Source organism: Triticum urartu, chromosome 2 (assembly GCF_003073215.2).
Source record: "Triticum urartu cultivar G1812 chromosome 2, Tu2.1, whole genome shotgun sequence".
Taxonomy (NCBI): domain Eukaryota; kingdom Viridiplantae; phylum Streptophyta; class Magnoliopsida; order Poales; family Poaceae; genus Triticum; species Triticum urartu.
Window position 1 is genome coordinate 329,046,024 of NC_053023.1, and position 20,659 is coordinate 329,066,682.

The following is a 20,659-nucleotide window of genomic DNA, read 5'->3' on the forward strand; positions in this document are numbered from 1 at the left end:
AGAGAGCGGATCAAGATAGCGGGAGGGAAAAAAGGCACCTAGGCGAGGTGTGGGCGGCAGAAGACACCAAGAGAACATCCCGGCGGCCATCTAGAAGAGGGTTGGTTTTGATGGTGCCGAGGGAGGAGCCAAAAGATGAGGCAGCGGGCCGGCAATATGAGACGAAGGTGTCGATGCCATCGTACTCCGACTTGATGACCCACCACCCACCTTCTTCGTCTTCTCCGGCCTTCCAGCGCAAGCCGCCAGAAGTGGCAGCCCCGAGATGTTCAAGGAGCTTCCTTGAGAAGCCACCGCCAAGAACTGCCCCCCGACAAATTGCTCTGCCGGGGAGAAGACCAGGTGCAGATGATGCTGCTGCCGGTGTTGCCTGGTGATAGTGCACCCGACATCTAGTCAGACCTGTCCCCGTCGTCCTCCCCATCGGTCTCCTCCTCATCACTATAGCTTGAGGAGGAGCTTTCTTCGTTGGTCGAGCTCTCCGCGCAGCACCCTAACCGGATTCCCGAGCGCCCAAAAACATTGATGGAGAGCGCGCAAAAACCTTGATGGTGCAAATGTGGGCTGCTTCACCACACACTGGATTATAAATCCACAAAAACAAGCATACATATAGGGAGTATTGAGTAATGTGAATGATATGAATAAGGAATTTGGTTTTACAAGTAAAACTTGGAACTTACGGTTCTTGCGAACATGCATTTTGATAGAAAGAACAAACTAAACAACAGTAAACGATAGGGAGTATGAGCAAATTAAACAGCAGTTGAGGATAAAGGCTTTAGAAGGACTGACTTACATTAACAGTTAACACGGGCTTTATAATGCCCTTCTTCATGTCAAGGGAAGGATAACTCAAGAATTTCAGCACATAATCTTCTTCATAAGCATTGCATGTACTCTACATTTTGTTGAGAGTAATTATAGATATGATAATACTAGAAGGGATAGAGGATAATGAAGATAAGATGCAGATTGATGCTACATAATCAACTACCAATCCCTGGAAGTACAAGCATTACAGGACAAAATGTACTGACAAGAGCAATGGGCTACACTTCTGCACTGGCATTTTCTATGTATTCAACTTTTTGGTAAGATTAAATATAGATATGATATTTTTAGTAAATGGTGGGCGAGGGAGATAAGATGCAGAATGCTACAGAATGAACCAATCCCTCTTCCCATAATACAAGAGTCTTTTGAACACTGGTGTACTTTACAAAACATTCTTATATTATGGGACGAAGGGAGTAGCTGCTAATGTAAGTACAGTGATAGACGACGTTCAGTCCTTACCAGAGGACTGCGGAGCTAAACCTCTTCAAAAGCATTGGGTTGATTTTAAATTTATGTAAGAGTCCATAAGGATCTTATAATGTCCACCAACTGGACGATAACGAGGCTAACATGTGCAGTGATGCTACATAATCAAACAACTATGAAAGTAAGTATGGTCATACAGGGCAAGAGGTACTCACAGGAGCAATGCAGTCTGCAGTTTATTTGCGAGATTCTTTGGTCCCTTGAGAACGAGTGTTCTTCTACTAATAGTTTTTGTACAAGTGAGACGTTAAGGCAAATGCAGAAATGTAGTTCAAATTGTGATGTGATATGATAGAAAGTACCTTACGCTGCAGATGAGACCAATGTGTGACAAGATTATTCCAGTCACTGTCTGATAAATGTAGCACCGGAGACTTTACATGAATTTCATTTAGAGGCTTTCCATCGAAGTGCGCTTGCCTCAGGAAGGAACAATACTTCATCAACGAGTGCTTGAAAAGCGCAACCAACCCTTGCTCGTCTTGAGAATCTAGTTTTGTCCTTGCCTATTTAAAAGAATGAAATATTGTGTCTTCTGTCAATAGAAACATATGCAGTAATTACCATGAATAACATTAGTACATCACTTACGCATAAGTTGTGGAGGAAGACTGGAAATTGTTCTGTGTCTGCGGTATAATCTTTCCATGAAGGAAAGATGCCCACAAAGTTCCTGACAACAATATAAGCTTCATCTTCTAAACTGGGAAGAAATTGAACAGGGGTCCTATTTGCTGCAAATGGGGCTCTCTCTGGTTCGAAAAGGGATTTGGCAACTGGATTTGGTGTACTCTTTGCTGGAATGAGGGTTTTGCGTCGTAGAGCTGGTGCTATGTCAACTGGCATCATCATACTATTTGCTGCAGTTGGGGTCTGCTGAGTGGGGCATCAGAAATGGCCAGTGTAGTAGGGCTAGAGTCTTCTAGAGTTGGGGTGTTTTTTGGGTCAGGTGATATTGCAACTACACCTAATGGGCTATTTGATTTATCAGGTGTCACTACCTCTTCGAAATACTTTTCTCGTGCTCCTCCGCGATCAGCAATCGCCCTCTTCCTTTTGAACGTCTGATACATAAGAACAACATTTGAATGGATAAATATGGTATGATGACAGATGGAATATGTACTGAAAATGGATAAGCAGGGCGTATTCACATACACGATGTGTAAACTAAGCTAATGGCAGTGCAATAAAGTAGAAGCAATGCAAAGCATCAGTTGCAACATATGTGCGACAAATATAACCTTGGAAAGTTAGAGCAAGCACCTTGATGGGTGAATAAGATAGGGCATCTGCCTCTGACTCCTCCACTAGGGAGCTACATTGACTTAGGTCTCCCTCTAGCTCAGAATCACTGTTAGGCTCATATTCTGAGCATGAATTTGTAGGTGGAGTGTGTTTGCATTGCATTGCATCCAGACTTTATTTCAGTCCCTTAATGCCAAGTTTTTATTGCATTGCATCTATGGAATGCATTGTAGATTCAACTCGAAGAGTGTCTCCTTATAAACCCCTGCATAGGCAAAATTCACCCCAACCGCGCTGACCAGACCACACAGAAATACAAACCTCTTATTTCTCTATAACAGGCAGACACACATTTCAAAACTAAAGTAGGAACATTAGAATCATATCAAATTCGTATTTGAACAGAAAAACTAAGGAATTATGAGTGGAATAATGTTTAGCTTCAAGGGTGGAGTGCTGGTAGTGCGATGCATAGCAAGTAGGAAGATTGTATTCCATGGAAAAGATTGTAGTCTATGTAAAAGCTGGAAATGACACTTTCTTTAACTACTGGAATTAGCTTATTTGTCGTCTGCCAATTCTTTGCCGTCTGCTGGCTGACGATAAAGAAGGTCTTTGCCATTCGCTTACAGAAAACGGACGGCAAAGAACTGGCTGATGGGAAAGAAGGTCTTTGCCATCAGCCCATTCTTTGTCGTCTGCTAGCGGATGGCAAAGAATCTTTGGCGTCAGCTGGCAGACGACAAAGAGAGAGGTGGGCCCCACTAATGAGCTGCTTAGAAAAAACCTAACGGCTCCCCTCTTTGTCGTCTGCTAGCACATGACAAAGAGCAAAATAGCGGACGGCAAAGGAGGGCGGACGGCAAAGAATTGACCTAACTAATGGCGAAGCCCCACCTCGCCCTCTCTCTTCCTCTCTCTCTCTTTGTTTCTGTCCTCTCCTCCCCGACGACCACCGCCACCTGCCGCCGCCCCCGCCACCCGCCGCCGCCCCCTTGCCCCACCACCCGCCCACCCATCGCCCCTCACTGCGTTGCCCCGACCACCCACCGCCCCCCTTGCCCCACCACGCCACCACCTGCCGCCGCCCCTTGCCCCTTTGCCCCTCGCCCAGTCGCCCCGACCACTCGCCACCGCCCCACCGCCCGAACGGCCCATAGCCGCGGCGCCCCGCCACCCGAACGGCCCACCGCCACGGCGCCCCGCCGCCCCCACCACCTGCCCAGCGCCTCGGCGCCACCGCCCTAGAGCCCTATGACCCCCGTCGCCACCACCACCCTGCCGCTGCGAAGCCCCGGCCAACGCCATCTCCGGCGAGTTTTTTTCTTCTGTTTTTTCTTTTTTGCTGTTTAATTGTTAGATTAGACTAGATATGTGTTAGTGTTAGATTTAGTGCTAGATTATATTAGATTAGACTAGTGCATGCGTTTTAGTTAATTAGTCATATAATTAAAAGGAGTAGAAAAAAGATGAAAAAAGAAGAAGAAGAAGAAGAAAAGAAGAATATGTAGAAGGGGGAAGAAGAAGAAGAAGTAAACAAGAATATGTAGAAGGGGGAAGAAGAAGAAGAAGAAGAGGAGCATAAGAAGAAGAAGAAGAAGAAGAAGAAGAAGAAGAAGAAGTAGAGGAAGAAAAAGAGGAGAAGATGAGAAGAAGAAGAGGAAAAAGGAAATAAGGAAGAAATAAAAGAAGAAGAAGAAGAAAAGAAGGAAAGAAGAAGAAGAAGAAGAAGAAGAAGAAGAAGAAGAAGAAGAAGAAGAAGAAGAAGAAGAAGAAGAAGAAGAAGAAGAAGAAGAAGAAGAAGAAGAAAGGAAAGAACAAGAAGAAGAATAGAAGGAAAGAAGAAGAAGGAGAGAAGGAAACACCCCGACCCCCTGACCCCGACACCCCGACCACGACACGACACCCCGACCCCGACACGACACCCCGACCTCGAAACAGCACCCCGACCCCCAACACGGCACCCTGACCCCCTGGCCCCGACACCCCGACACGATACCCCGACCCCGGAACAACACCCGGACCCCGACACGGCAACCCGACCCCCTGCTCCCCTGACCCCAACACCCCAACACGACACCCGACACCCCAACGCTGAAACAGCACCCCGACCCCCTGACCCCTGGCCCTGACACCCCGACCCCGACTCCACACCCCGACACCCCGACCCCGACACCACACCCCGACACCCCGACCCCGAAATAGCACCCCGACCCCGACACGACACCCCGACCCCCGACACCTCCCGAAAAGGTGCTCTTTGGCCTTCCAGAGGCCGGCGGGGTCATATATTTGTGAATTATGAGTTAGGTTGTATATTTTTCATTTTTTGCAGAAGATCATATATATTTGTGTTGATCGGTTGTATTTAAATGTGCAGTTGTTTCGTCGCTGCGAGGGTGTGGTGTTTGACGACCTCCCTGTGGGTTCTACGAGCTCCGCCAGTGCGTTCGTTGGTGAGCACAAATGACATCTCCTCCTTCCCCATTCATTTGCTCTATTCCGGTCTTCGTGCTGATGAAACTTGCTAGCTATAGGTGTCAATCATCAGTATGCGTAACCACTATGCGTGTCCCGTTCGAAAGGGTTACATCTATAAGTATGCATGCATTTGTATATTTATAATCGTGATTCTTTCGAATTGTCCAACGTTATCCATGGACAACCTGAGTATGTGTAGATTGGGTTCGTTTTCCCATATGCTCTGCTTCGGATCCGATGCAGAATTTCGTCAGTGCCTCCCTGTTGTTCTCCGGGTAGACATCCTCTCTGCTTATTGCCGAGACGTGTATCATGAGAACAACAGGGAGATGCTGCCGGAATATTGCATCGGATTCGGATCTTGTTTGTCCAGTAGGAAGTCAATATGAGTGATCGTGTGTGGATCTATACCAGTTACACTAGATAGAAAGTTTGGACCGAGGAATGGTTAACAAAAACCAAAGGGTTTGTTAGAGCTGCATTTGCAAATGGACAGAAATTTAGCTGGTGCCCCTATGTTTGGTGCGACAACTATAATAAGAGGGACGAGCTTGAAATGAGTAAAAACCTGCAGAAGTTTGGTTTTACGCCTGGTTAGACGGTCTGGACATTTCATGGTGAGTCTGCCCAACGTGCCAGAGCCAAGGTGGTTCGTCGTCGCACCGACAAGCATGGTACCGGGATGGAAGACATGGTGCAAGACTTTGACGATGCCCGGGACTCGGACGAGGAGATGGAGGAATCTGCAAAGGCCTTCACTGAAATGTTGGAGTCCTCAAAACATCCTCTCCACAAGCACACTGAGCTTTGTCAGCTGGATGCCATCTCACAAATAATGGCTTGAAGGCTCAATTCAACTTGGGCAGAGAATGCTATGACGCGATGATGACAGTATTCGGATGATTTCTGCCCAAAGGCCATGTGCTACCTGCAAACCTGTACACGTCAGACAAAATCCTCCGTGCTCTTAAGATGCTCAATGAGAAGATACATGCCTGTGAGAAAGGATGTGTCTTATTTAGGCTTCAATATGATGACTTGAACTATTGTCCCATTTGCAATTCTTCCAGGTATGTTGTGGTAGACAACGGTATGGGTGAGAAGACACAGACCAAAATACCCATTAATGTTCTTCAGTATATGCCAATCGTACCAAGACTTCAACATCTTTTCATGGTCGAAGAGACAGCCAAACAGATGACATGGCACAAAACGGGCAAAAGATTCGAACTAGATGTAGATGGGAATGTGATGATGGTGCACACATCGAATGGTGAAGCGTGGAAGCACTTCGATGCATTACATAAGGAAAAAACGGCAGATCCAAGGCATCCTCGAGTCGCCAACAGCACGGATGGGTTCAGTGTGTTTGGTCAGGCGGCATCCCCATACAGTTGTTGGCCCGTGTTTGTCATTCCACTCAATCTCCCCCAGGCAGATTATGCAAAGAAAGAACATTTTCCTGACATTGATAATTCCAAGGCCCAACTATCCGGGGAAGAATATGAATGTGTACATGCAGCTTAAGGACAAATTGCAAGAAGCTTGGGATAATGGGTTCAAGAGATACGACGCCTTTAGCAAACAGAACTTCATAATGCGTGTCTAGTACATGTACTTGACGCATGACTTGTTGGCGTATGCACTATTCGTTGGCTAGTGTGTGCATGGAAGGTTCCCGTGCCCCACATGCAAGGGAGCTCTTGAGTTTCGTTGGCTGACGGTAGGGAAAAAGTATACTTGCTTCGACTTGCATAGACCGTTTCTAGATCCTCGCCATAAGTTCAGGAAAGACAAGAAGAACTTCATCAAAGGTAGAGTTGTCAAACACTCTGCACCACCTGCGTTGACAGGCCAACAGACCCTAGATCAGTTAAATGCTCTCGAGCCAGATCCAGAGCATCCAGGGTATTTCAAGGGGTATAATAAGGAACACGCTTGGACTTACAAGACATGCTTGTGGGATTTGCCTTACTTCAAAGACCTCCTTTGCCCACACAACATCGAGGTGATGCACACTAAAAAGAATATCGCCGAAGCCATTTTTGGTACATTGTTCGGCATAGAGGGGAAATCAAAGGATAATACTAAGGCTAGAGTCAATCAAGAGGAGCTATGTGAAAGACCGTTACAAAACATGCAAGAACCGAAAGGAAAGCGGAACTGAACAAAGCCAAAGGCATGGTTCAATCTTGGAAGGCCGGCTATGAGGGAAATAATTTTGTGGGTGAAAATGCAGTTGATGTTCCCCGATGGGTATGCAGCAAATCTAAAGAGGGGAGCGAGTCTTGAAAAACTGAAAATATTTGGTCCAAAAAGTCATGATTGGCACATATGGATTGAGCAAATAATGTCGGTGATGTTGCGTGGCTTCATCCCTAAGGATGAATGGCTAGTAGTGGCAGAGATGAGCTATTTCTTCTGTGTTCTTTGTGCGAAAGAACTATCGCTTGGCCTCCTAGAAGAAATGGAACAGTTGGCACCGGAGATGATCTGCAAGTTAGAGATGATCTTTCCTCCAAGCTTCTTTAATCCAATGCAACACTTGATTTTGCATCTCCCGACCGAGGCAAGATTGGGGGGGGCGTGCAATTTTTTTGGTGCTACTCAACTGAGAGGATGCAGAAGACGCTTCGAGGAAAATGTAAAAAGAAACATAGATGTGAGGCATCGATGGCCGATGCATTCATCACTGAGGAGGCGACAAACTTCATGATAGCACACTATGAAGCCAAAAATTTTCATTTGCATAATTTGAAGCCTCAGTACAATGCTGACGACCCTAAAAGGGTCGATCCAACCTCAGCCTATTCAAAGGGAATCTCACACTAGCCGTTGATTGGAAACCAGTATCATTGGATGTTGAAGAATGGCGGATCATTTCGCTATATCTCTTCAACAACCTAACAAAAGTGCGGCCGTACATCGAGTAAGATCTCAGTACATTATTTCGCAACTTCAAATTCCTTGGAACTGCTGTCGGTGGAAACAACACCTATGGGGTCATTGGGATCCCTTCTACAGTTGGCGGGCACGAGGTTGTGCGAAGAGCGGGTCTGACAGGAAACACACGGATCGTTTACCCAGGTTCGGGCCGCGAAAGCGCGTAATACCCTAGTTCTGCTTTGGTGGATTTATTTGAGTGTTCTTGTGTTCTTGAGCTAGCTACAGGGTGCAACTTGCCCAAAAGAACCGAATCCCTCTCCTGGTCGCCTCGGGCCTCCTTTTTCAAGGAAATATGCCCTAGAGGCAATAATAAAGTTATTATTTATTTCCTTATATCATGATAAATGTTTATTATTCATGCTAGAATTGTATTAACCGGAAACATAATACATGTGTGAATACATAGACAAATAGAGTGTCACTAGTATGCCTCTACCTGACTAGCTCGTTGAATCAAAGATGGTTAAGTTTCCTAGCCATAGACATGAGTTGTCATTTGATTAACGGGGTCACATCATTAGAGAATGATGTGATTCACTTGACCCATTCTCTTAGCATAGCACTTGATCGTTTAGTTTCTTGCTATTGCTTTCTTCATGACTTATACATGTTCCTATGACTATGAGATTATGCAACTCCCGTTTACCGGAGGAACACTTTGTGTGCTACCAAACGTCACAACGTAACTGGATGATTATAAATGTGCTCTACAGGTGTCTCTGAAGGTACTTGTTGGGTTGGTGTATTTCAAGATTAGGATTTGTCACTCTGATTGTCGGAGAGGTATCTCTGGGCCCTCTCGGTAACGCACATCACTTAAGCCTTGCAAGCATTGCAACTAATGAGTTAGTTGCGGGACGATGTGTTACGGAATGAGTAAAGAGACTTGCCGGTAACGAGATTTAACTAGGTATTGAGATACCGACGATCGAATCTCGGGCAAGTAACATATCGATGATGAAGGGAACAACGTATGTTGTTATGCGGTCTGACCGATAAAGATCTTCGTAGAAGATGTGGGAGCCAATATGAACATCCAGGTTCCGCTATTGGTTATTGACTGGAGACATGTCTCCGTCATGTCTACATAGTTCTCGAACCCATAGGGTCCGCACGCTTAAAGTTTTGATGACGGTTATATTATGAGTTTATATGTTTTGATGTACCGAAGGTTGTTCAGAGTCATGGATGTGATCCCGGACATGACGAGGAGTCTCAAAATGGTCGAGTCATGAAGATTGATATATTGGAAGCCTATGTTTGGATATCAGAAGTGTTCCGGGTGAAATCGGGATTTTTACCGGAGTACTGGGAGGTTATCGGAACCCCCCGGGGACTTAATGGGCCTTAGTGGGCCTAGGTGGAAGAGAGGAGAGGCGGCTAGATCTGGGCCACGCGCCACTCCCCCCCAGTCCAAATAGGATAAGGAGAGGGGGCGGCGCCCCCCTTCTTTCTTCTCCTCCACTCTTTCCCCTCCCAAGTCCTAATCCAACTAGGAAAGGGGGAGTCCTCCTGGCGTGCCACCTCCCTGGCCGGCCACACCCCCCTTGTTCCTTTATATACGGGGGCAGGGGGCACCCCATAGACACAACAATTGATCGTTTGATCTTTTAGCCATGTGCGGTGCCCCCCTCCACCATAGTCCACCTCGATATTACTGTAGCGGTGCTTAGGCGAAGCCCTGCGTCAGTAGAACATCAACATCATCACCACGCCGTCGTGCTGACGAAACTCTCCCTCAACACTCGGCTGGATCGGAGTTTGAGGGACGTCATCGGGCTGAACGTGTGCTGAACACGGAGGTGTCGTACGTTTAGTACTTGATCGATCAGATCGTGAAGACGTATGACTACATCAACCACATTGTGCTAATGCTTCCGCTTTCGGTCTATGAGGGTACGTGGACAACACTCTCCCCTCTCGTTGCTATGCATCACCATGATCTTGCATGTGAGTAGGATTTTTTTTTGAAATTACTACATTCGCCAACACTTTTATAGGAAAAAGGGGTTGCCATAGTGGCACACAGGAGGTGGAAAGGTCTATAGTTGACAAGCCTATCCTCTGGGACCGTCAGACAAACGCATTTAATGCACTGCCGACGTTCCCTCCTTGCTTTATCAGGGATGCTAGGGAAGCACGTCCCAGCTATCGCTGCCTCGCCTGCCCTCGAGACGCGTCCGAGCTGATGAGGCATCGTGGCGCCACGTTGGCTGGCTGCTGGGCTAGCGTGGTGGTGGAGCCTTCATGAAGGGTCGCATGCCGCCATGCAGGTGCTTGCTAAGTCGGTGTAGAGGCCACTCATCGCCACGCAGGTGCCTGTCTAGCTGGTTGAGCCAGCAGCTGCTTGGGGATGGTGGTGGAGTCTTGGCTGGCGCGGGACTGGCAGTGTCCCTGCTAATGCCCTCGGCAAGGGTCTGGCCAGGGGCCCGGCAAGGGTGCTGCTGTGGCGTTGCAGTTGTCCCTGGCAAAGGTCTTGCCGGGGATCTTGTGTATTTCCTCGGCTAGGATCCCGCTGAGGGTCGCCATCTTTTGGTCTTCATCTGATCTCACATGTTTATGATCTTGACGAAGTTTTCCATGCCACCACAGAGGCGCCTCCCGAGCCTTGGTTCCAATGTAGTTGGTTGGGTTGGAGCCGGTGGGCTCAAGGGTGGCTCACTCCGCTGGCATCGGGCAAGTTGCCCCGGAAAGGCTCTTGCCGGGGCTACGGAGGCTGCCTCAGCAAGGATTTTGCTGAGGGATTCCACCTCGCCGTCTTGCTCTCCTGCGCTTCTGGTCTTGGCGTTGCCTTGGTTGCCTCGTGTTTTGGCTTCTCTCCGGCTTCCCTCCTCTGCCCTACTAAGTGTGGCCGTGGCGTGCAGATCTGATTGCCCGTGCACAAGTAAAGGGGTCAAAAGAAGAGCCCCTACTTTGGTACGCTGACAGGAGCTCCCGGGCCTGGGCCACACATAAGCGCGTCGCATTGTTGTGCTAGGCCCAGAACGGTGCACGGGCATGTGGGGCAGATTTTACCACAGTAACTTCTCGTCCGCTGCGCTTCCCCACGACCTGCGTTGAACGCACGACATGGAGGGTCGTGCGTGACGTGGGGGTCAGGCATGGGGCAGATTCCGCAGGCATGCGTCACATCGTGGTAAAGAAGCGGCTCGTGCCTTCCCCATAAAAAGAGGGAGGCGTAGAGGCGCGGCTCATTTACCCAGGCAGACTCGGGTCATGGTCTTCAAGGCGTCACTCCCCCACGATCACGGGGTGGGGAATGGTCGCCGCACCCGTCCCTCAATTCTGCTTGCTCGCCACGCGTCCCCCATGCAGGTGGCAGGCGGCGGAGGCAGGAAACCGGGCCATCGCTGATTGGGGCAGCGGGTTGGTCCTGATTCCCTACGCCCCCGGTGGCTGGATTGGTTGAGTGGGGCGGCCGAGCCTCGACCTCGCCTCTTTATAATGAGGGGGAGGGGTGTCATCCCACATTCTCCAAGCATCCATCCTCTTCCTCTTCCACCTCTGCTCCTTTCTTCCACCCGCCATGGCGAGAGGGGGTGCTGGCCCTTCGACGGTGGCGGCGAGGATCGCTGCTCGACATCACGTCCCTCCTCCCCAAGAGCTTGTGGCGGTGGATCCGGCCACGGGAGGAAGGGGAGGGGGCGAGGCTGAGTTCGCCGTGGCGCTCGGTGGAGAGGGGGATGGGGCGGCGCATCGGCCTCACCTCCACCAGCGATGCCTCTCCCGATGGAGGGCCACGTCGGGAACCAGCCCCATGAGTTCTTCATCAGGCTGCGCCGGCCACTGCGTCACAGCCTCCGTCTCCCTACCCCATTCGCTCAGGAGATGGAGCTCAATCCACCCCAGACCCTCAGGTTGCATATGAGGGGCTGCTGGAACGGCGGCACGTGGGTTGACGTCGACTTCCCCGCTCCTCACGTCATGTACCTCCGCCGCACATGGAAGACGTTGACTCGCATCCACAGCCTGACGGCGGGGGTTGTCCTCTACTTCAAGTTAATGGAGGGTGGCCCGCTCTCCGTCAAGGTCTTTGGAGATCTTTGAATCCGCTTGAATTTCTGCGTGGAGAGCTCCTCCGACGATGAAGATTCCTCTTCAAGCGGGAGCGATGAGGAGGGTAGCGACAGCGACGACGAGAGCGCCGAGCGAGGTCACGTCGACCTCGTCTCCGACTGACCGCATCGCTCCGCCCTACATCATGCGGCCTGCCGAGGGCCTTCCTCGTCAAGCTCTCCATCGAGGCGCTCCCCGTCGTCTCCTTGGGCGGCTGTCGTAGGAGGGCCGGAGAAGGCAAAGAAGGCAGGTGGCGGTCGTCAAGTTAGAGTACGCAGGCACCGATGCCTTCATCGCGTATTGCCGGCCCACTGCCTCATCTTCCAGCTTCCATCCTGGCACCGGGACGTTCTCTTGGTGCCTTCTGCTCCTTGCGCCTCGCCTAGGCGCTCTTTTTGACCTCCTTTTATCTTGTTCCACCTTCTGAGGAGAGGGACAAGAAAGGGATTACGGGCATCTTATCTCTTTTTATTTTGTAAGCCTGTGGGCATTTAAAATTTGTAATCCCCTTCCTCATGTTTTTAATTCCGTATGAACTATACCTGTATGGGATGTTTTTAATGAAAAAGGGTGCTTGCCGGGTTCTCTGTGCATGAGCGAGGCCCACGCCAAGGAATGAATCCTTGTTATTTTTAAGATAAACGTTGTTGCCCGGCAACAGGCCTTGCCGTTCCCTGACTTCAATCGACCATTCTCACGCTTTTGGCGGAGGCAGGGCGAAGTAGAGTTAGGCCCTTTGTTTATTTCCTCGCCACCGCGTCTACGACCAGGTTCTGTCCCAGGGACTTGGGTACAAGAGGAAGGGGGAGCACGGTGGTCTTGGAGCAAAACGAGGTTTCATTTATCCCAGTCCCATACGGAAATGCACAATAGGGGATGAAGGACTTATCTGAATCCGCTGCCCCTAGCAACTTTGGCTTACCGTGGTTAGATCCTTATGCCTTCAGCCCCCGGCAGTCTTGGCCTGCCGGGCCCGGAGCGCCGGTTCGTTTTCCTTCTGCCAAGAGGCTCAGCAAACGTGTCCACATGCCCTGCGAACCAAAGAAGACAGAAAGACGCATACTCGACCTCTAGGCTAGGGGTTAGTCACCGCTATGCACTATCAACCCTAACCAAGGGAGAGACTTAACCTAGCATGCATGCTAAAACTTAGGGCGCTAGCGCTTCATTTATTTGTGCTCAGGGTGTGCGGCTGGCTTTTACACAGGGTTACATGCCTTGCCATCAAGGCTTGTACAAAAGGTGGGTTGCCGGGGGGCCGGCAACCGCTCCTTATGGGTAAAACTTGCAAAGATCTTCAATGTTCCAGGAGTTACTCACTGGATGCATGCTAAAACTTGATGGCTGACTGTGTTGTCACCTTTCTCACTGCTTCCACCTCTGGCCACTTTGTGAGCTTGTCGATCGCAACGTACAAGTACTCAAAGCCCCCGACAGCGTGGGGGAAGGGGCCCAGGATGTTGAGCCCCCAAACCGAGAATGGCCAGGAAAGAGGAATTGTTTGAAGGGCTTGAGCTGGTTGATGAAGCTTCTTTGAATGGAACTGACACGCTTCACACTTGGTTATTAGTGTCGTTGCATCCTGGGGGGCAGTGGGCCAGAAGAAACCCTGCTGGAATGCCTTGCCAGCAAGGGCCATCGACCCTATGTGGGAGCCACATATGCCTCCGTGTATCTCTGCCAACAGCTCTAGTCCTTCCTCCCGGGGAATGCACTTCAATTTCACACCGTTCGGTCTCTTTCTGTACAGGACGTCATCGACGAACTTATATATGGCAGACCGATGGGCTACTTTCTCCGCTTCTTCCTGCTCCTGAGGAAGCTCCCCTGTTTGGAGGAATCAGACGGTATGATGTACCCATGCGGAGCCTGGGGCTCGACAGCAAGAACCAAAGGCATTTCTTCTGCCATGGGAGCGGCTGTCTCTACGGCCAGGGCTTGACGGCTCGCCGGAATCAGTCGCTCCTCCGTAGGCGCAGAATCCGCGGCAACACCCTTGCCGGCGGCCTATGGGGGCTTAGCGGGAAAGTACTTGCCGAGGCCGGATTTCCTCCATTTGTTCTGCTCCGTTGATGGTTCGACGGATGGTTGAGTTAACCGAAGCAAAAAGATACCTGGTTCCATAGGCAGCTTGAATGCAGCGCGCTTTGACAGGTAATCGGCGATGTCGTTCTCCGCTCGGGGAACGTGGTCCACTTGTATACCATCAAAGCGCTCCTCCAGCTTCCTCACCTCATCTACGTAGGCCTCCATGAACGGGCTCTGATAATCTTTGTTGACTTGTCTGACGACAAGTTGTGAATCTCCCCTGACGATGAGCTTCTTGGCCCTGAGGTCTGCCGCGATCCTGAGGCCGGCAAGCAACCCCTCGTACTCAGCAGTGTTGTTGGTGGACATCTCCCTGGGAAAGTGCATCTGGATAACATACTTGAGGTGTTCTCCAGTGGGTGCGACGAGCAGCACACCAGCACCAGCGCCTTGCAGCGAGAAAGCCCCATCAAAGTACATGATCCAGTTGCGACTTGCTTCCTTGCCGGGTAGGGTGGTCTCCTGCACTTCTTCGCCACGCGTTGCGGTTCATTATGCAATGAACTCTATCAAGACTCTGCTCTGGATTGTCGAAGTACTTTCAAACTTCAAACCAAAGCTCGAAAGCTCCAAGGCCCACTCCACAATCCTTCTGGTTGCATCTGGGTTGTGCAGTATCCGTTGTAATGGGAGGCGGGTGAGGACGGTGATTTCGTGTGCTTGGAAGTAGTGACGCAGCTTCCTCGAGGCCATAAGAAGGCCGAAGAGCAATTTCTGCACACCAGAGTACCTTGACCTAGCCCCCTGCAGGAGGGAGCTGACAAAGTAAACCGGGTGCTGCATCATCTTCTTCTTCCGCACCACCTCATTTGATTGCATGGCGTCTGTCCTGATGGTGCCAGACTCCGCTGGGGGCCTTGCTTTGCCGGCATCGGGCCCTGCTGGGGGAATCTCTGGCTTGCCATTCGGCAGTTCCGCCGTCGCCACTGCATCTTTACCGACCTCCCTCTGCACCACTAGCGCGGCACTGACCAATTGATTCATCACCGCTAGATACAGCAGCAACGGCTCTTGTGGTTAAGGTGCAACAAGTATTGGTGTAGAGGGAAGGTATTTCTTCAGATCCTACAACGCCACCTTGGCCTCTGGGGTCCACTCCATTGGGCCCGCCTTCTTCAAGATCTTGAAAAAGGGAAGGGCATGCTCAGCGGACTTGGAGAGGAACCTGCTCATTGCAGCAACGAGGCCAGTGAGCCGACGCACATCCTTGATCTGCTTGGGAGCCTCGATCTGCTCAATGGCCTTGATTTTTTCTGGATTTGCCTCAATCCCACGATGTGACATGAAGAACCTGAGAAGTTTGCCGGACGGAATGCCAAAGATACACTTCTCAGGGTTCAACTTGAGGTTGATCTTGCACAGGTTGGCAAACGTGTCTTCTAAGTCTTGCACAAGAGTTGCCTTGTCCTTGGTTTTGACCACTATGTCATCCATATAAGCTTCCATATTTCTATGTAGCTGGGGCTCAAAATCAATTTGGGCTGCTCTTGCAAACGTTGAGCCTGCACTCTTCAACCCAAAAGGCATCCGTAAAAAGCAATACGTACCACATGGGGTGATGAATGTTGTCTTCTCTTCCTCTTCCTTTGCCATGAAGATCTGGTGGTAGCCTGAGTAGGCGTCGAGGAATGATAACAAATCGCACCCAGTCGTGGAGTCAACAATATGGTCAATGTGCAGCAATGGGAAGGGGTCCTTAGGGCAAGCCTTATTGATATTTGTGTAATCAATACGCAGCCTCCACTTCCCGTTCGCCTTGCGCACCACCACCGGATTGGCCAACCACGTCGGATGGAGCACTCCTCTGACCAAGCCTGCCGCTTCCAACTTCCTGATCTCCTCTGCGATAAACTTTTGCCGTTCCAAAGCTTGTTTCCTGACCTTCTGCTTGACAGGTCGCGCATGGGGACAGACAGAAAGATGGTGCTCAATCACTTCCCTGGAAACACTGGGGATGTCGGATGCTTGCCATGCAGACACATCGACATTTGCCCACAGGAAAGTGATGAGCGCGCTTTCCTATTTGCTGTCGAGGGTGGAGCTTATGGTGAAAGCCCCTCTCGTGCCATCCTCCCTGACGGACACCTTCTTGGTCTCTGGGGACGCAACTCTGAATTTCTTGCTCTTGCCGGTGGAGCTCTCTAGCACATCCTCAACGGTAGCACAACACTCCGAAGAGGTGCACTTGCCGGAGTGGGTGCGAGAGGTCCTGCCGGTCTTCTTCCCACCCGGGACTTCAGTGGCTGGAGCAGGCACCTTGGCGGCAGCTACTGCAACTGCTTCCCGGTAGAGTAGGTCAGCGCAAATCAGCGCATCCTTCTTGTCGCAGGGAACGGTGATGATGGTCATCGGCCCAGGCATCTTCAGCATGTTGTTGGTGTAATGTGACGCCGCCATGAAATTGGCTAGTGCCGGGCGGCTGAGAATCATGTTGTAGGGCAAGGGAATCTCGGCTACATCGAAGACAATCTTCTCCGTCCTGTAGTTTAGCTCGACTCCAAACGTCATAGGCAGCATGATCTTTCCCTTCGGCTCACTCCTTCACGGGTTGACCCCTTGAAACGTACCCGTCTCCTCGAGGTATCCATCAGGAATTTGTAGCCTTTTGATCACAACGGGTCAGATCAAGTTCAGACCGGCCCCACCGTCAACCAGCATCTTATTCACCTTGAGGTTGCTTATCATTGATGAAACCAACAACGGCAAACACCCGACCGCAGTTGTGCGATAAGGGTGATCCTCGGCGTCAAAGATGATGGGCGTGCTGGACCACTTCAGCGGCTTCTAAGCATCGAATGACGGCTCTGCTGCTGTGATCTCACGCACCCACTGCTTGAGATGGCGGTGAGAAGTATGCAGCGAGGTGCCACCATCGACGCACATGGCCTCTGTAGCCTTCTGGAACTCGTGCTCACCGGACTCATCATCCTCGTCATGATTGTCGTCTTCCTGCTTCTTGTCGCGGCCCCGAGCGGGCCTCTCTTGCTGGTTGTCCATGCCGCAGCGGCCTCCTTGGCTGCCACGCTTCTTGCCGAATCCTTCGGCACCATCCCGACCCTTCTCCTTGTCCCGCCTCTCATATTCGGCTTTTTGCTTTTCATCAAGCAGCTCAACTTGTCGGCAGTTCTGGAGGTCGTGGCCCTTGGTGCGGTGGATCTTGCAGTAATGCTTGTCGGAGCCCCCTGGCTTGTCGGCAGCCGCCAAGGCCCGGCAAGCGGTGCACCCGACAATCTGCTTGCTGGGGTCATCTGCCTTGGCCTTCTTGGTGGCGCCGGTGTTGTCGGATCCCTCGACGGAAAGCACGGCCTTGCCCTTGCATTTCCTGTTGCGAGGCCAACCCTTCTTCAACGGGGCGGTGGTGTCTTCATCGGTAGAGTCGGTTTCTGTACCGGCGTCTTCACCGGGGTACTTCCTTCCCTCTTCAGCTCGGGCGCATCTATCAGCCAGAACGTAAAGTTTGGCCACATCCTTGACCTTGTTCATTGCCAGCTCTTCACGCATCTTGCGGTTACTCACATTCTGATGGAATGCGCTGATCACGGCGGCAGGATGAACACCCGGGATGTTGTATTGCACTCGGCTGAACCTCTATATGTACTTGCGCATGTTTTCGTCTTCCTTCTGGGGAATGATATGCCAATCACTCACCTGGCCATGAGCTTGGTGGCCTCTAGTGAAGGCCCCAACAAACTCATGACACAGATCTGACCAAGAAGAAATGGAATCCGCCGGCAAGTGCATCAACCAAGACAGGACATTGGGTTTCTGGGCCAACGTGAAGTAGTTGGCAAGCACCTTGTCGTCACGAGCTCCAGCGGCTTGCATCGCGATGGTGTAGATGCTGAGAAACTCTGACGGATGGGTCTTGCCATCGTACTTCTCACCGATGTCGGGCTTGACCATGCGGAGGGACGACCACTGGAACTGCCACAACTCATGGGTAAAGGCTGGGCAACCCACCTCGTATGGTAGGCCGTCGGAGCCTCCGGTATTAGGTGGTCCATAGCGGGCCCCGCCCGCCTATCTGACTGGTGGCGCGTATCGCGCCGACGCTCGATGGTAGTACGAGCGTCTTCATAGGCTCGCTCCCGAAGGACCTGGCATTGGTCGGGGTGGGTCCGTGGGTCGGACGACGCTATGGAAATGTTATCACAAGCGTCATCATGACGGACCGACATCCATGGTGGCTCGTGTGGAGGAGAGTGCACCGTGGCCGCGGCGCCTCCGGCCCCTCCGCCGGCCTGAGGGCACCGTCGACTCTGGCCCGTCTTTGTTGGCGACGCCAACGAGGCCCGGATAGTGGCTCTCCACTCGTCGAGCTTCTTCGTAGCAGGAGGGAAGTCGAGGAGCAGCTGCGCGCGTGCCAAAGCTTCTGCTAGCGTGGGTGGAGGAGAAAGCTACGTGGACCGTGGCGCGCTTCGACTTCTAACCATGTTAGAAGGAGCTTTGTCACGGCCCGATGGCTGTGTTCCATTTTCGCCAGCAGTTCGGTGGGCATGCTGACCTCCTTCGTCCCGCAAATGACGCACATGACTCTCCCCATAGCGGTGCCCAGGGTCACCAGCGTGGTGGCGCTGCTCGTCGCGCACAACCTGGGAAGAGCTCGCTGTGGGCGCCAGAGTGGGCGTCTTGCAGGTCACCGCGCCGCCCGTGGGTGGTACGACGACGCCCCGAGAGGGTCCCTCAACACCTGCGGGGGGGCCCAACTCCGTCTCTGGATTTCACGGCGTGCGGCCTATCGCCTTGCGCACGAACGACGCCGCTCTCCGGGCTCTGACTGCCAGAGCAATGTTGGTGCTCGCGGGTCGCGCCTCGGGTTCTATCCGCGACTGGCCTGCTACTTTCCCACTCTGGTACGGGCTATCCGGCTCCCGGTGAACCGACCGTTGTGGCCGCCTTCTTCTTGGTAGCCATGACGATCAAAAACTGCTAGGTTGACTGCCAGACCAGATTTTCACAACTGCGCCTCCTACCCGGCGCGCCAGAGATGTCGATGGAAACGACACCTATGGGGTCACTAGGATCCCTTCTATGGTTGGTGGGCGCGAGGTTGTGCGAAGAGCGGGTCTGACAGGAAGCACACGGATCGTTTACCCAGGTTCGGGCCGCGAAGGAGCGTAATACCCTAGTCCTGCTTTGGTGGATGTATTTCAGTGTTCTTATGTTCTTGAGCTAGCTATGGGGTGCAACTTGCCCAAAAGAGCCGAATCCCTCTCCTGGTCACCTCGGGCCTCCTTTTATAGGAAAAAAGGGGTTGCCACAGTGGCACACGGGAGGTGGAAAAGTCTACAGTTGACAAGCCTATCCTCTGGGACCGTTGGACAAACGCATTTAATGCACTGTCGACGCGCGCTCCTTGCTTTATCGAGGACGCCAGAGAAGCACGTCCCAGCTGTCGCCGCCTCGCCTGGCCTCGACATGCGTCCGAGCTGATGAGGCATCGTGGCGCCACGTTGGCTGGCTGGTGGGTTGGCGCGGTGGTGGAGCCTTCATTAAGGGTCGCATGCCGCCACGCATGTGCTTGTTGAGTCAGTGTAGAGGCCGCTCGTCGCCACGCAGGTTCCTGCCCAGCTGGTTGAGGTAGCAGCTGCTTGGGGCCAGTGGTGGAGTCTTAGCTGGCGCGGGCCTGGCAGTGACCCTGCTGATGCCCTCGGCAAGGGTCTTGCCGGGGGCCCGACAAGGGTGCTGCTGTGGCGTTGTAACTGTCCTCGGCAAGGGTCTTGTCGGGGGTCTTATGGATTTCCTCGGCTAGGATCCCGCCGCGGGTCGTCGTCTTCTGGTCTTCATCTGATCTCACATGTTTATGATCTAGACAAAGATTTGCATGCCACCATAGAGGCGCCTCCCGAGCCTTGGTTCCAATGTAGTTGGTTGGGTTGGAGCCTATGGGCTCAAAGGTGGTTCACTTCGCTGGCATCGGGCAAGTTGCCCCGACAAGGCTCTTGCCGGGGCTGCGGAGGCTGCCTCACCCTCTTGCTCTCCTGCGCTTTTGGTCTTGGCGTTGCCTTGGTTGGCTCGTGTTTCGGCTTCTCTCCGGCTTCCCTCCTCTGCCATACTAAGTTTTGCCGTGGCGCGCGGCTCTGACTGCCCGTGCACAAGTAAAGGGATCAAAAGAAGAGCCCCTACTTTTGTACACGGACAACTACACTTATTCCTGGATATTTGATGCAGTCGATACGTCGCCATATTCTCGTATGGAACGGTGATCCAAAAGGATTCCGTCGAAGAGTATGAGCTTCTGGAAAAGCAAGGAGGCAAGAGCCATTAGACCATTAGACCATTTCATCTCCTGGTTCAAAAAAGGGTAATTTCCATTAGACCATTTCATTTCTTTGGCTAATTTGCGACTAATGCAACAACCTTTCGTATTAAACTTATAGGCTAATTCATATATTATGGATGCCGAATTGAGACAAGTAGCTAATGGTTTTGACTATAAGGTCCATTCATTTGACAAATACGACATCAACGGGTATCGCTTTCGTACCTATGGCAAAGCGCTATCTATGGGCGA